Source organism: Capricornis sumatraensis, chromosome 4 (genome assembly GCF_032405125.1).
Source record: "Capricornis sumatraensis isolate serow.1 chromosome 4, serow.2, whole genome shotgun sequence".
Taxonomy (NCBI): Eukaryota; Metazoa; Chordata; class Mammalia; order Artiodactyla; family Bovidae; genus Capricornis; species Capricornis sumatraensis.
Window position 1 is genome coordinate 41,188,488 of NC_091072.1, and position 15,764 is coordinate 41,204,251.

Genomic DNA, 15,764 nt, shown 5'->3' on the forward strand with positions numbered 1-15,764 from the left:
GCTGTGGAGTCAGACAAACCCTTGTTTGACCACTTAGATGAGTAGCTAATGTAGCTCAGATTAATTCTGTTTTCTTTATCTGTCTGGAGAGACCATCTGCCTAGACCATGATCACTGATTCATTCTTTCCATTTGATTTTTTTACGTACATTTTCTAGGCTCTGTGCAATGTCCTTGTCTTCATGGAGTTTGCGATATATAAACATATTTAAAAAAATAAAATACTTACAATTTATGGGAAAAGTCATGAATGAAATGAGATCAAAAGAAAGACACTTTGGTAAAACTGTATTCCAAGTGGTAGGGAAAATGGGAGATTTGGAGAGGCAGACATTAAACAGGGAAAGCACAAAAGGAGATCCCATTTAAATGAGTTGCATCAGTGCTTGAAAGCAACTGGTCCAAATTTTCCAGCAATTGGTCCAAAGCAAAAGCTGAGGACATTCATCACCACTAGACCGGCCCTTCCGGAAATGTTAAGGGAGGTCTTCAAGAAAAAATGTAAGGATGCTGTGCATAAAAGGAAAACATGTGAAAGTGTATACTCACTGGGAAAGTCAGTTATAATCCCATGAAGTTCAGAAAAAAAGGAAGGCAATTGATTAAAAAAAAAGCTTCCTGGGGAAAGAAGATAAACTGTTAAGTCTTCAGATCAGAAATACTCGCTTTCAAATAACTCCTCTAGGATATCGGTTCTGGTGAACTGTCATATCAGAACTAAATATCTCCCACCCACACAAGGTGCTCACCTGGAGAGGATGTTGCTGCCCTAGAAGGCCAGTTTCTGCTCTTTTTTGAAGATCTGAATTCTCCCTGCACTTGAGGGTTTGCAGTGATTGGACTCCAACTCTGAAAGTTTAATCTGACTGTATTGAATAGGTCAAGGGCAACAATAACTAGAAATTATATATGGACAGTATGATTTGAAGTTATATTAAAAACAGACAACCAGTTTTCAAAAGTGAATTATCAGGGAACAGTTTGAACTACATGGTGATGATTTCCTCTCTTTCTTTAGCTTGTGTCCAATGAAGTGTGTGCCAACCATGGTCTTTGAATCACTCATCTCCTGGACATTCTTAAATCAGTCCTACTAAGCAGTGCTCTGAAGCCATAGGAGTCCCAGGGATGTCTTTCATAGGTCACGTGAGGTATGCATCATCTCTCAGAAACCTCGGGCCAGCCTCCCAGCACGGGAAGAAGCCGCTGTAGCAACAGCCAGTGGATGAAGAGGCGCCCCTCTCCCTCCCACCCAAGAGTCATTCCACTGTGACTTATTAGTGTGTTTGTTTAATTGGATTTGTGTAGGGGCACTGAATGGGTTCCACCCAATAATTAAAAAAGGAAATGTCCAGTTTAGCACTAAAAGGCTTAAAGCCTCAGTGTCTACAGACATTTTTCAGTTGTTCCAAAATCATCATATCACGAAGGGGAAAAACAAGTACATTTGCGACAACCCTTTCTGTCACCTGGCTCTTTCTATGTAAGAATATTAATAGGAAAGTAATGGATGGCATAGAGAAAGGGTTGAGTCTTAGAGGAGAAGGCCGCAGAGGATGAGGGTTAGATGACATCACCAGCTTAATGGAAGTAAGTTTGAGCGAACTCCTGGGGACAGTAAAAGACAGGGAAGCCTGGCATGCTGCAGTCCATGGGGGTCGCAGAGTTGGACATGACTTAGCAACTCAACAGCAGCAATAACACGGAATCGATCCCAGAGGCTGAGTGATGAGCACGCAAATCAGAGTCCAGGAGAGGGACTCTGCTGGAGGCAGGGGCCACTGCAGGGTACGCGTGCCTGGCCACCACCTGGAAGACATCTGGGCAGTGTTATTCAGGAAGGAAGGCAAACTGCTGGACATGATTTGAATGTGGAGACTCTAAGAGTGACTTCTCAGAAAAACTGTCATCAATAATCAGTCCACTAGTTGATTAATTTCAACTGCCTTCTGCCCACCACACCAGAAGCCCCAGTATTTATCATCATCATTTTATAAAGCACATTCTAGGCCTATTATAATGAGCATGTAAAACATGATTGAGAATCTTCTTGAAAACTATGAGACAGTCATTATTCTACAAATTAAAATCTTGGCTAAAGGTGTTAAATATAAAGCTAGATTGTCGAGTGTGTAGATCATCACCCTTCTTCCAGCCCAGGATTCTTGGCAGTGCACCATGGAACTCTTGTGAGCAAATCTGAAGTATTGGTACCCCTCATCAGAATTTGGAAGAAGATTCTGTAATTAATTATTTCTTGGCTTTTTGTTTTCTGGTTTGGTTATCTCCTGTTAAACAAATTTATTTACATTCGTTAGTAAGTTACTCCAAGCAGTTGGGCAAAACTATTTTATAGGCTTACAGTTTTAACCATGACATAATTTGGCAGTAGCCCAATTACATATTTTGCATACAGACATGCATCATAATTTTCAAATCATTAGAAGGAGAGGTTTTTTTAAGGTTATGAAAAAAATGTCAGTTGGAAGCTGTGTTTTTGCCAGATGAGATTTAAAATAGTTAAAAATACACAGATCATTTTAAACATTAACAACTTCATCCAGCACAAATGTTTTCATTAAAGTGAGTTCTGGGTTCTTAGTGAAGGATGGTTGGGATTTGCTCCATTCAGTCAAGATAATTTTATTATAACACCTGATCAATTGATATATTATTTTGAATAATTTAAAGTAATATGATATCAGGCTGATTTTACTTAAAATCTTTACTTAAAAACATATGTGAATTATCCTATTATATACTCTATAAATAGGTGCTTGCTGCTGCTCCTGCTAAGTTGCTTTAATTGTGTCCGACTCTGTGCAACCCCATAGACGGCAGCCGGCTCCCCCGTCCCTGGGATTCTCCGGGCAAGAACACTGGAGTAGGTTGCCATTTCCTTCTCCAATGTATGAAAGTGAAAAGTGAAAGTGAAGTCGCTCAGTCATGTCAGACTCTCAGCGACCCCATGGACTGTGGCCCACCAGGCTCCTCTGTCCATGGGATTTTCCAGGCAAGAGTGCTGGAGTGGGGTAAATAGGTGCTTATGACTGACTAAATCACCAGGACTTTTAAATACACACACTGTTTTATAAGTAGTTTGAGCTGTGTTTTCACCCATTACTGAAAGTTTATCATGAACAAAGTTTATTATTATTATTATGAAAAGAAATATAAAGTTATCAAAATAAATATTCAAATATTTTGAGAGAACTACATTTATAAATACTATAAAATGTTTTCCTTTATATTTATTTAATTAATTACTTTATTTTAAATGGGTGATAATTAAGCAGAGATCAACTTGCCAACATCCCCTGGATCATCAAAAAAGCAAGAAAGTTCCAGAAAAACATGTCTTTCTGCTTCATTGACTGTGCTGAAGCCTTTAACTGTATGGATCACAATAAACTATGGAAAATTCTGAAAGAGACAGGAGTACAGGACCACCTGATCTGCCTATTGAGAAATCTGTATGCAGATCAGGAAGCAACAGTTAGAACTGGACATGGAACAACAGACTGGTTCCAAATCAGGAAAGGAGTACATCAATGCTGTATATTGTCACCCTGCTTATTTAACTTATATGCAGAGTATGTCATGAGAAACGCTGGGCTAGATGAAGCATAAGCTGGAATCAAGATTGCTGGGAGAAATATCAATAACCTCAGATATGCAGATCACACCACCTTTATGGCAGAAAGTGAAGAAGAACTAAAGAGCCTCTTGATGAAAGTGAAAGAGGAGAGTGAAAAAGTTGGCTTAAAGCTCAACATTCAGAAAACTAAGATCATGGCATCCGGTCCCATCACTCATGGCAAATAGATGGGGAAACAGTGGAAACAGTGGCAGACTGTCTTTGTGGGGCCCCAAAATTACTGCAGATGGTGACTGCAGCCATGAAATTAAAAGATGCTTACTCCTTGGAAGGGAAGTCATGACCAACCTAGACAGCATATTAAAAAGCAGAGCCATTACTTTTTCAACAAAGGTCTGTCTAGTCAAGGCTATGGTTTTTCCAGTGGTCATGTATGGATGTGAGAATTGGACTATAAAGAAAGCTGAGCCCTGAAGAAATAATGCTTTTGAACTGTGGTGTTAGAGAAGGCTCATGAGAGTCCCTTGGACTGCAAGGAGATCCAACCAGTCCATCCTAAAGGAGATCAGTCCTGAGTGTTCATTGGAAGGACTGGTGCTGAAGCTGAAACTCCAATACTTGGGCCACCTAATGCGAAAAGCTGGCTCATTTGAAAAGATCCTGATGCTGGGAAAGATTGAAAGTGGGAGGAGAAGGAGATGACAGAGGATAAGATGGTTGGATGGCATCACCAACTCAATGGGCATGAGTTTAAAACTCCGGGAGTGGGCTCGGAGGAACCAGCCCCGGCTGGGGAGCAGCGGCGACTCCGGGGTCTGGGGCCACAGCTTTCCGAGCTTCAGTGTGAGGCCGCTGCGGGCCCCATCTTCCGGCGGCCGCCCGAGTTTGTGGTGATTATTGCCGCCGCCGCCACGGCCTCGGTCTCGGCTGCCATCTCCTCCTCCTCCCCCCGGGCCGCCGCCTCCTCCACTTCCTCCTCCTGGGCCGGGTCGATCCCCTCCCCGCTGCCGCCGCCTCCTGGGCTGGGCCCGCGGTGTCTCGTCCCCTCGCGGAGCCGCTCCTGCTGCCGCTGCCGCTGCCTCCTCATTCATCCTCGGGCAACATAAGCAGCACAGGCACCAAGATGCCCAACCGAGTGGTCTGCCGGGAAGCCAGTCACGGGGGGAGCTGGTACACAGCCTCAGGACCGCAGCTGAACGCCCAGCTACAAGGTTGGCTTTCACAAGTACAGTCTACAAAAAGACCTGCTAGAGCCATTATTGCGCCCCATGCAGGGTATACGTCCTGTGGGTCTTGTGCTGCTCATGCTTACAAACAAGTGGATCCATCTATTACCCGGAGAATTTTCATACTTGGGCCTTCTCATCATGCACCCCTTTCTCGATGTGCACTTTCAGTGTGGATATATATAGAACACCTCTGTATGACCTTCCTATTGACCCAAAGATTTATGGAGAACTATGGAAGACAGGAATGTTTGAACGCATGTCTCTGCAGACAGATGAAGATGAACACAGTATTGAAATGCATTTGCCTTATACAGCTAAAGCCATGGAAAGCCATAAGGATGAGTTTACCATTATTCCTGTATTGGTTGGAGCTCTGAGTGAGTCAAAAGAACAGGAATTCGGAAAACTCTTCAGTAAATACCTAGAGGATCCTAGTAATCTCTTTGTGGTTTCTTCTGATTTCTGCCATTGGGGTCAAAGGTTCCGTTACAGTTACTATGATGAATCCCAGGGGAGATTTATAGAGCCATTAAACATCTAGATAAAATGGGTATGAGTATTATAGAACAATTAGATCCTGTATCTTTTAGCAATTACTTGAAGAAACACCATAATACTATATGTGGAAGACATCCCACTGGGGTGTTATTAAATGATATCACAGAGCTGCAGAAGAATGGAATGAATATGAGCTTTCCCTTTTTGAATTATGCCCAGTCCAGCCAGTGTAGAAACTGGCAAGACAGTTCAGTGAGTTATGCAGCTGGAGCACTCTCGGTTCACTGAAGCTCTGAATCCTCAGGAATGCCATCTGCACATACTTATACTCTGTCCAGGGTCCCAGCCTAACCCTTACCAAGATACTGGTCCTGGTTTGGGGGGATTCTGAAACCTCAAACTAATAGAACTTTCTTCTCTTCTTTTCTAGTAGGTGTAGTCCTTCCTTAATTTCAACTCATAAAAAAGAATGCCTTATAGTTTAGAGCAGTGGAAGGAACGCTGGCATCAAAATATTTTGATCAAAAAAAAAAAAAAACAAAACTGGTAATGTATAGGCACAGTTGTGGCAGTCAGTTTTTTGAAAGTAACTTGTGAAGCATTTACCATATCCTAATTTGCACTCTTTGCAGACTTGTGCACATATACTCTGCTTTCAGAATAGTTTTGCAATTGCAAAAAGGTGGAAGCTTTTTAATAAAGAAGTTGCATTTATAAATTATCCATATTAGAATATAAAATTATCCAGTTATAGTCAATTACTACCCATATTGTACAATAGATACCCTCTATTTTAGTTGCTAATAAAGGGCTACACAACTCAAAAAAAAAATAATAAAAATAAATAAAACTCCGGGAGTTGGTGATGGACAGGGAGGCATCGTGTGCTGCAGTCCATGGGGTTGCAAAGAGTTGGACACAACTGAGTGACTGAACTGAATCACTTTATATGTGGTGGTTTTTGCCATACATCAACATGAATCAGCCATGGGTGCACAATGTTTTCCTTTTTATTATTCAAACTGTAAAAAAAAAAAAATTGACACATTTTATTAGGTGATTATATGCCATTATTTGCAATGTTATTTTGAATATTTGGTCCAAATAAAAGTAAAATATGGATGTAATTTCACCCATTTAAGAAATCTACATATTTGATTCACTTTCTTTCAATTCATCAGAAAAGTAATACTTGAAGGAGAAGAGAAATGAAAAACCCAAAGCATGATTGGCTTGTAAATCAAAACCCAGGGAAAATAATTATCCAAGTTATTTGTAATTTTTTGAGAGAGTTTATTAAAGAAACAAATTTTCTTACTTGGACTTTGAGCTAATAGATGTGAGTGTGTGTCCAAGGTTGTGTATACACAGACATACATACTAAAAATTGTGTGTGTGCGTGTGTGTGTGTGTGTGTGTGTGTTTTGCATGTGTGTTTAAAATCACTGCTGATTTCTGGCAACTAGCTGCAAAATCTCAAATTATGGCAAATTCATTGATTTATATGAGTTTATCAATAGAATAGTCACTAGCTCTGGAAAAAAGATAAAATGCTTTACATCACATTTTTTCTTCCAGTGGCAATGGTATTGTGATATATTTAAGAAATTAAATATTTTCTTTAAAATTACAGAATAACCAGGGAGTTTTATAGTTTTCAGTAGTATTTTTACTTATACAAGAATTATTTGGGATGCATGCTGTCTTTAAAAAAATCAACAACTGCAGGAATATTGTCACATACTTTCAGATGATAGTAGTATTATGCATGTGCTTCACTAGTAGAGTGCAAGAGGTCACAAAAGAGGTAAATATACAAAAGTGACATATTCTTTGGAAAACGGTCTCTCTAACACCACGTGTAGTGTTGCCTTTGGAAGGACATGTGAACCCTAGTGCCAGAGAGAACTTTCTAGGGAAGTGCAGGACACACACTCAGGCCTCCCTCCACCCTCCATGGCAGCTCTGCATAGGACATGGCTGGTGCAGAAACCTTGACAGTAGTAACTTGTATGTTTTCAGTTGCAGGGGCTTATTAGACTTTGATTCCCGTTTGATTTGATTAACATTTCACCTGCTAATATAGCTCACAAGAATAACTGCTGCTACTGCTAAATCACTTCAGTCGTGTCCAACTCTATGAGACCGCATAGACAGCAGCCTACCAGGCTCCCCCATCCCTGGGGTTCTCCAGGCAAGAACACTGGAGTGGGTTGCCATTTCCTTCTCCAATGCATGAAAGTGAAAAGTGAAAGTGAAGTCGCTCAGTTGTGTCTGACTCTTCGCAACCCCATGGACTGCAGCCCACCAGGCTCCTCTGCCCATGGGATTTTTCAGGCAAGAGTAACTGCTGTAAAACAAGTAGAAAACTTTCATTGGATAACTCATATCAGTGGTCTCATTAAAATATGCTGTTAGAAGAGAAACATGAACAGTTAATCATGTAGTCAATAACATTGTTAACTGGCTTTTCCCACTTAACCACTATGAATAAGAGTCTTTTTTGTCTATTTTTTGCCACTAGTTCTTTATTTTGGTCATCTAGCTGGTAGCCAATGGCAGCCCACTCAGGTACTCTTGCCTGGGTGTGTGGTCATACTTTCTTAGGGAACCACGCCATGTTCCTTCCTAAGGAATGCAGAGACAAAACCCATCCTAGGGAGGAAAGACAGAAGGATCCAGACACAGACACACTGGTTACAAAAACCTAAAGTTATATTAAGAATTGCTTCATCACAGAATGGATGTGTCTTTTTACTTTAGCAAATAGAGAAATTTTAGAAAAAAATCAAAACAACAGTGACAGTATTTAAAAATTGGAATTATTAAGTCGGGTTGTGTTAGAAACTTATGTAACCAGTGCCTGTAAACAAATAAAGAAGAAAAAGGTCAGTACAACTGAAATGAATGTTTTTTTTGTTCAAGGAAATGGTAAAAAAAGAAAAAAAAAGTCTGTGCGAATTTAAGCAGTGAATAGACAGGCAAGCTAAAAGTTCACAGAAAATAATTTGACATTTAATTCTGGTCTCTGCTTTGCTGCTTTCCCTTAATGACTCTAAGAAAATGCCTTTGTTTTGGTAGCATGTTGAAAATATTTATTTGGTCGTAAAAGCTGACCTTCCAAGTGAGAGCATGGCATTAATCTCTTTTGACTTCTCTGGGTCTGTCTTTCATTTTTAAAAATAGAATAAGATTGTCTAGATGTTTACCTGAAAAAAAAAAAAACAGTAAAATTACCCTAAAAATCAGAAACATCACACAAAATCATGGTTTTATTTCTTTAAAAATTTTCCATTCCATTAGATTGGCTCATATTTAAAATTCAGCCTAAGAATTTTGGGAGTTCTGGTTTACTAAATAGCTTATCTAATATGCTAAATGTGTGACTTGAATCGTCAAATCCCAAAGCATATAAAGAGGGGAAAAAGTTCTTGAGAGAGATCTTATGCAGAATTAATGGGCACAGTCATCATTTGTATTTTCAGAATGTTGCGTTCAGAATGCATCTGAACAGCAGCTGCAGCCCATGAAAACTACAAGAGGCTGGCAAGCTGAGGGGAGTAGAACACACAACTTGAAGAGACAGAAAAGCCCAGGCAGGGTTCTGAGTACTAGAAACGGCGGCCCTCTCGACATGGACAGGAAGTCCCGTGTTGCTTCTCTCCCTGGGGCCAGAAGGCAGCATACACAGAATTCACCACCTGGTGATTTCAGAGAAACTGTGATGACACAGTTCACTGCCACCAAAAGCCAGCTGCCACAGCTGTGCCCAGACCACAGGGACACTCAGATACCTGCCGCATCGGACAGTCCCCCTGCCAACTGAGAAGCTGAATCTAGCAGAGGTCCGCTTTGCTACGGGGCCAGCATTCCCCTGACAGTTACCCTGGAGGTTTTCCTTTTTTCCTTGCTGGTAGTTTGAGTGGGCCCGGAGCCATATTTCAATTGCAAAGCATGAAAACCTGGCTTCAAAGTCCTTGGTTGTATTTCCAGAGTCCTTAACGTCAAGGATGGTGAACCTTCTTGCAGTTGCTTCTTGAGTAAGCAAGGACCCAAGGGTTCACATGGCCACGTCCTTGTGGCAGGAAGACCTGGAAGCTGCCTCATCACCCAGGATTCCTTCTCCTGCTCAGTAACAAACAAGAGACTCGCCACCATCTCCTGGGCTGGATCTTCTGTGTTCACCGTGGTACATCTGTGCTTACAAAGCACATTCAGGGTCAGGACCCACTTCACTTTGCTGGGCTCCATACTAGATTAAACTAGCCTAGCCAGTGCTCAGGCTTCCCTAATAGCTCAGTTGGTAAAGAATCCACCTGCAATGTAGGAGACTCCTGTTCAATTCCTGGGTTGGAAAGATCCGCTGGAGAAGGGATAGGCTACCCACTCCAGTATTCTTGGGCTTCCCTCCTGACTCAGCTGGTAAAGAATCTCTCTGCAATGCAGGAGACCTGAGTTTGATCCCTGGGTTGGAAAGACCCCTGGAGAAGGGAAAGGCTACCCACTCCAGTATTCTGGCCTGGAGAATTCCATGGACTGTATAGTCCATGGGGTCATAAAGAGTCAGACACAACTGGGCAACTTTCACTTTCAGCCAGTGTTCTGGGCAGGTGTTCATTTTTTAAGAGAAAACCAGTGCAATGTGATAGCTTCCTAGTCTACCATTACCTGTCATCAACAACTCATTGTTTTCTAGTACATTTGACCTTTTCAATATCTCCCATGTAAATGTGTCTTTAATTTCAGAGCTGAGTTTAACACAGGCTACTTAGTAGTTGAGTAACTCAACATGAATCTCACAGTAAATGGAAAATGACATTTTTGTCATACAACTCAATCATATGTTGACTAACAGCTCTTCCTAAATGACAAAAATGCCAGGTGAGATTGCTTAAAATGAGTTACTCTCTTAGAATTACCTAGATCTCTGCATGCTAGTCTGACAACTTTCCAGAAATTCTGTCATTATTGAAAACTTAAGCATTCCCTTTCTCACACAAAAAGGGTGTCAGATTTCTTCTTCATATATTAAAATGACAGCATATATAATGCTTCCACAGTAAGTTCAGATAGTTGTTGTCAAAATCCTAATTCAGTATATCAATAATACTTATTCCTGTCGTCATACATAAACATTCAGACTTTTACAATGTAGCAGTCACTTACATCGTGATTTAATTTTAGGCCACGTTTTGCTGGAATGAGGTTTCAGTCCCTCTACCATCTGTCATCAGAGGTGGACACAAAGCTGATGTGTCTTCATGCTCCTCAAGCATCTGATTACTGCACACCCGATGTGGGTGCTGAGCGAGGACACAGTCCCTCCAGCTCCGGCAGTAGTCAGAGGATGCTCGAGGGTCCTGCCCTGACCGCCTGGTCCTGACACGCGTCCTCACATCTGAGACATGACTTCACATTGGAGGAAGACCCCAGGTGTTGTCACCTTGTGTTTTCAAGGAAAAAAGTAACCTGAGGTTAGGAATGGTTAGGATGGCCAGGCACAGGCAGAATCAAGGCATGTAGATGGCTGTGCTTCACTTGCCTCAAGTTCTAGACTCAGTCTGGACACTGAGCATGCGTTATTTTTGGAGTGGCTGTTATTCTCAGGCAAAGTTAATGGAAAACCTATTCCTCGCCTTTAAGAAACTTCAGGAAGATTTAGGATGAGGAAACATCATGAGGTGTCATGTTTTAAAATCAGGAGAGACGTAAAGGGTATTAAACAGTTGGGAGTTGCTGCCTTCTGCCCGGGCTGAGTGCAAAGCTGTGTGTGTGGCCACTCATCATCCTCCGGTCCTGGTGACCTAGGAGAGGCCATGTCAGCCTCTTTGTATCTAGGGAGGGTGACGTCTGCCCCTGCCCCTGAGACAGGTGTCAGGACACCCTTAGACCAGCTCAGGGCTGCAAAACTGCTTCATGTGTGGACAGAGTACATAGTCGGTTAAACTGAGAAAGGACCGCAGTCAGATTGAGTCCATAACAACTGCTTAATTCAGTATCTGACTGGTGCCCTTTGACCCCAGCTGGTCTCCCCAATGTCCTCCTCTCAGAGCTTCTCTCTTCCTTCCTCTACCTGGGGAAGAGTCACTGGCTTCCCAGAGATGCTCATTCCAGCTCAGGGAAAGCTTCTAAGAAAGTTTACTTCCTGTGTTTAGCCATTCTTTTCCTGGGGGCATTTCTGCTTTATTAAAAGAGGACCTGACAAGGGGGATAGACCTTTGGTAAAAGTGTTGATCTCTGAAACAGAAGCTCCAGAGCTTTAAAGGAAAGCATCTTGGGGGGAAAAAAATAGGGACAAAGTTTCTTGGTATCCCTCCAGCTCATTTCAGATGTGGTTTCTCCCTGGAGGTGACCCAACCCAGTGACTCAGAATTAATCTGGAATTGGTTTGGAATTAGAGTTTTGCTGGATTGCTCAGCAGCAGCACTCCCCTTACTCCCCATTGACCTTGCATGCAGAGTGCTGGTAGGCTTAGTACTTCCTAGTTTCCCTAGAGATGGTGATACCCGGGACCCCTGCAGGGTCCCAGCCAAGGCCGGGAGTCACCAGCAGGACTCACACATGCGTGTCCCTGGTGGCTCCTGCTCATCCTGCAGGCCCCTCCCCTCCCTGTGCGTGTTTCTCCTGCCAGGATGGTTCTGTCCACCCTTGGCGGTGGTGCTGGTTCAGTCGCTAAGTTGCGTCTGACTCTTGGCAACCCCATGGACTGTAGCTCGCCAGGCTGCTTTGTCTGTGGGATTTCCCAGGCCAGGATACTGCAGCAGGTCGCCATTTCCTCCTGCATTTCTCTTTACTGAATTTCAAACTTCATCGTCATAAAAATGAGCTTCTGTCCTCCGTGTCGCCGCTCCTGGGCTGTGAAATATGAAACGGCCGTGGCTGTTTGGAAGCCAGTTTTAACCTCTTTCTGCTGGATGGGGAAAGGTGACTTTCCAGAACCGAGGATTTAGTTTGCCGTCACCTGGGTCATCACTCTGTTGACCATGGTGACTGCTCTGCACAAATCTAAGTTAGAGAGGCTGATGCTTGTTTATGTTTCCCAGGCTGCTGGGCCCCGTGAAGAAGTAGATTACGGCCACACTCTGTGCTGCTGAATTCAATGTCTTGAGATGTTCCCCTAAGGGAGGTGCTCGCCACGTCATGACTAGGAAGCAAGAAAGCAGCTGTCTTCTTTCATATTATTACCTCCTACATGAGCAAAGTTGCTTCCTAGAAAACATGTTCAATACAATCTGCACGTACATGTTCTTAGGGAGAAGACAGAGTTTCAAGTTCCTGCTACCATTTTATTGCACATTAAAGTAGTTTATTGCAAAATAAAAAAAGAAATATGTATATACACACACAAATGCACACATAATTTTGTATATTTGTAAAAATATATGTATAAAATTACACATATATAGCTATATACAGATACATATACTTTTATATATAGTAAGCATATATTCCCAATAAACTATATGTAATTATAACTATATAATTGTATCTGTATATTCAGTTCAATTAAGTCACTCAATTGTGTCTGATTTAAGACCCCATGGACTGCAGCACACCAGGCCTTCCTGTTCATCACCAACTCCCGGAGTTTACTTAAACTTATGCCCATTGAGTTGGTGATGCCATCCGACCATCTCATCCTCTGTTGTCCCCCTATGTGTGTATGTATGTATGTATGTATATATATATGTATTCATATATGTATTTCCAATAAATTATATGTATAATCATATTATATCATTATATATATACACATATATGTAGTTACATATATATGTATTAATATATAGTCCCACCAAGTTATATATAATTATATTTTCACATATGTATACATATCTTATATATGTGTGTGTATGTGAGTATATATATATATATGTATGTTCCCAGTACATAGGAAATTGTGTATAATTCTCCCATGAACTAGGAGTCAGTGCCAGTAGTGACCACATGTAAATGCTCTATTTTCTCTATTTTTCCCATTTTCTTTCCCTGACAATGCGCACCTTTGATGCTTCATCTTATTTAAGCTCACCAGCACCACAGTGAAGCAGGGACTGTTGCCATCCCTGGTGTATAGAGATGTCCGCTGGTTAATCCCCTTTGGCAAGAGTGTAAAACTCAAACATGAGCTTGCAGATGAGGGTTTCACACACCTCTGGTCACCAGTACCACCGACAGTGCTGGCGGAAATGAAGGTGTGAGCTACCGCTTAGGTGAGTGGTCTTTGCGTTCCCTGCGGTCTGTGTGGTCACAGTGGGAGGCCAGGAGAGGGAGCATAGAGCCAACCAGGGCAGTTAGTTCTCTTATATCCCCCGGTTCGGCCTCACCTGCTCTAGGTTTACCTTCGCTGCTGTTTGTTCAGCCCTGCTGCTGCTGCTGCTAAGTCGCTTCAGTCGTGTCCGACCCTGTGCTACCCCATAGATGGCAGCCCACCAGGCTCCCCCATCCCTGGGATTCTCCAGGAGAGAACACTGGAGTGGGTTGCCATTTCCTTCTCCAATGCATGAAAGTGAAAAGTGAAAGTGACGTCACTCAGTCGTGTCCAACTCTTAGCGACCCCATGGACTGCAGCCCACCAGGCTCCTCCAGCCATGGGATTTTCTAGGCAAGAGGTCTGGAGAGGGATCCCATTGCCTTCTCCATTGTTCAGCCCTACAGGTATAATTGGCAAACAAAATGGCAGAATATTTAAACTGTGAGTTTGATGTACATACATGTCACGAAAGGATCCATTCTAGTGTTAGTCAACACAGTCATCATTTCACATGTTTTTGTTGTTGTTTTGCTTTTATTTTTAAGAGAATACATAATTTCTACTATCCTAGTAAATTCCAAATATACAATACAGTATTTCCAACTTCAGTCACCATGTGACACAGTCATTCCTCATTCCTTGTTAATCTTCATCTTGTAGCTGAAAGTCTGTACCTATTTTCCAAGGTCTTCTTATTTCCTCCATCCCTCAAACCTCTGGAAACCACCATCCTGTTCTCTGTTTCTAGAAGTTTTACTTAACTTTCTTTTTTGATTTCATGTATAAGTGATACCATTCAGTAAGTCTTCCTCTGTCTGGCTATTTTCCTTAGCATAATGACCTTCAGGTTCATCCATGTTGTTGCAGTTGGAGAGATTTTCTTATTTTTGCAGCTGAATAATATTTCTGGGTGTGTGTGTGTGTGTGTGTGTGTGTGTGTGTGTGTGTGTGTGTGTGTGTGAAGAGAGGGAGAGACAGGGAGACCTCATGCCTTGTTTATCCGTTAGTGCACTGATGGACACCCAGGTCGTCTCTGTATCTTGCCTACCATGAGTAATGCTTCAGTGAACATCCGAGTGCAGGTGTCTCTTTATGGTAATGATGTTTCTTCTTTTAGAATATATACCGAGAAGCAGAATTGTGGGATCGTATGATAGTTATCTTTTTAATTTCTTGAGTAACCTTTATACTGTATTCCATGATGGCTGTACTAGTTTATATTCCTGCCAAGAGTGTAGAAGGGTTTGCTTTTTCTACATTTTTGCCAGTATTTATCATTTCCTAATTTTTAAATAGACATTCTAACAGGTGTGAGGTAATATCTCATTGTGATATTGATTTACATTTCCCTGATGATTAGTGATGTTGAGCTCTTTTTAATGTACCTATTGGCCATTTGAATATCTTAGTTAGAAAAACTCATGCCCTATGCCTGCTTTTCCTTGGGCTGTTTTGTTTTATTCTCAGCTTTGAGTTGCATAAGTTTTGAGTAAAGAAGAGGGTGTCAGGTCTTGAAATTTTTGAAATAAAGCATTATGCAATGTAAAAATTTTACAATGAAAATTGTTAATATCAGAATTATATGACTCTTACTTGGACAGAAAAGACACTCTGTGATCAAATATAATTAATGGCTCAATATGCACATGTATTAGATCAATGATTTCTATTTCTTTTTTCTTATGATTCTAAATCCTCCCACCCATCTTCAGCTTTTTTTTAAATCATTGAGGCTGTAGAAATACTGTGTAACAGATGGTATAGTGAGAGAAGAGAAAGCAGAATGGCTAACAGTAACTAAGTATTTCTTTCTCTGAGTGTGTCCACAGAGAAAGTGGTTAGGATCATAAAACTGCATTCTGTGTCCTGTGTAGGGAATGCCATCTTCTGTAGCAAATGATCTCTTCTTACTATTAGACATCCCTGATAGCTCAGTTGGTAAAGAATCCACCTGCAATGGAGGAGACCGTGGTTCAATTCCTGGCTCAGAAGATGCCCTGGAGAAGGGATAGGCTACCCACTCCAGCATTCTTGGGCTTCCCTTGTGGCTCAGTTGGTAAAGAATCCTCCTGAGGGAGACCTGGGTTCAATCCCTTGGTTGGGAAGATCCCCAGGAGAAGGGAATGGCAACTCACTCCAGTATTCTGGCCTGGAGAATTCCATGGACTTCATAGTCCATGGGGTT

The 15,764-nt window shown here is 41.8% G+C and overlaps 1 protein-coding gene and 1 pseudogene across 1 annotated transcript in view; both read left to right on the plus strand.

Moving 5' to 3' along the window:
• Window positions 1-15,764, plus strand: part of CSMD1 (CUB and Sushi multiple domains 1) — a 1,675,023-nt gene that overhangs the window by 643,719 nt on the left and 1,015,540 nt on the right. The gene's annotated exons all lie outside the window — the stretch shown is intronic.
• On the plus strand, window positions 4,716-5,613 carry LOC138078936 (protein MEMO1-like; annotated as a pseudogene).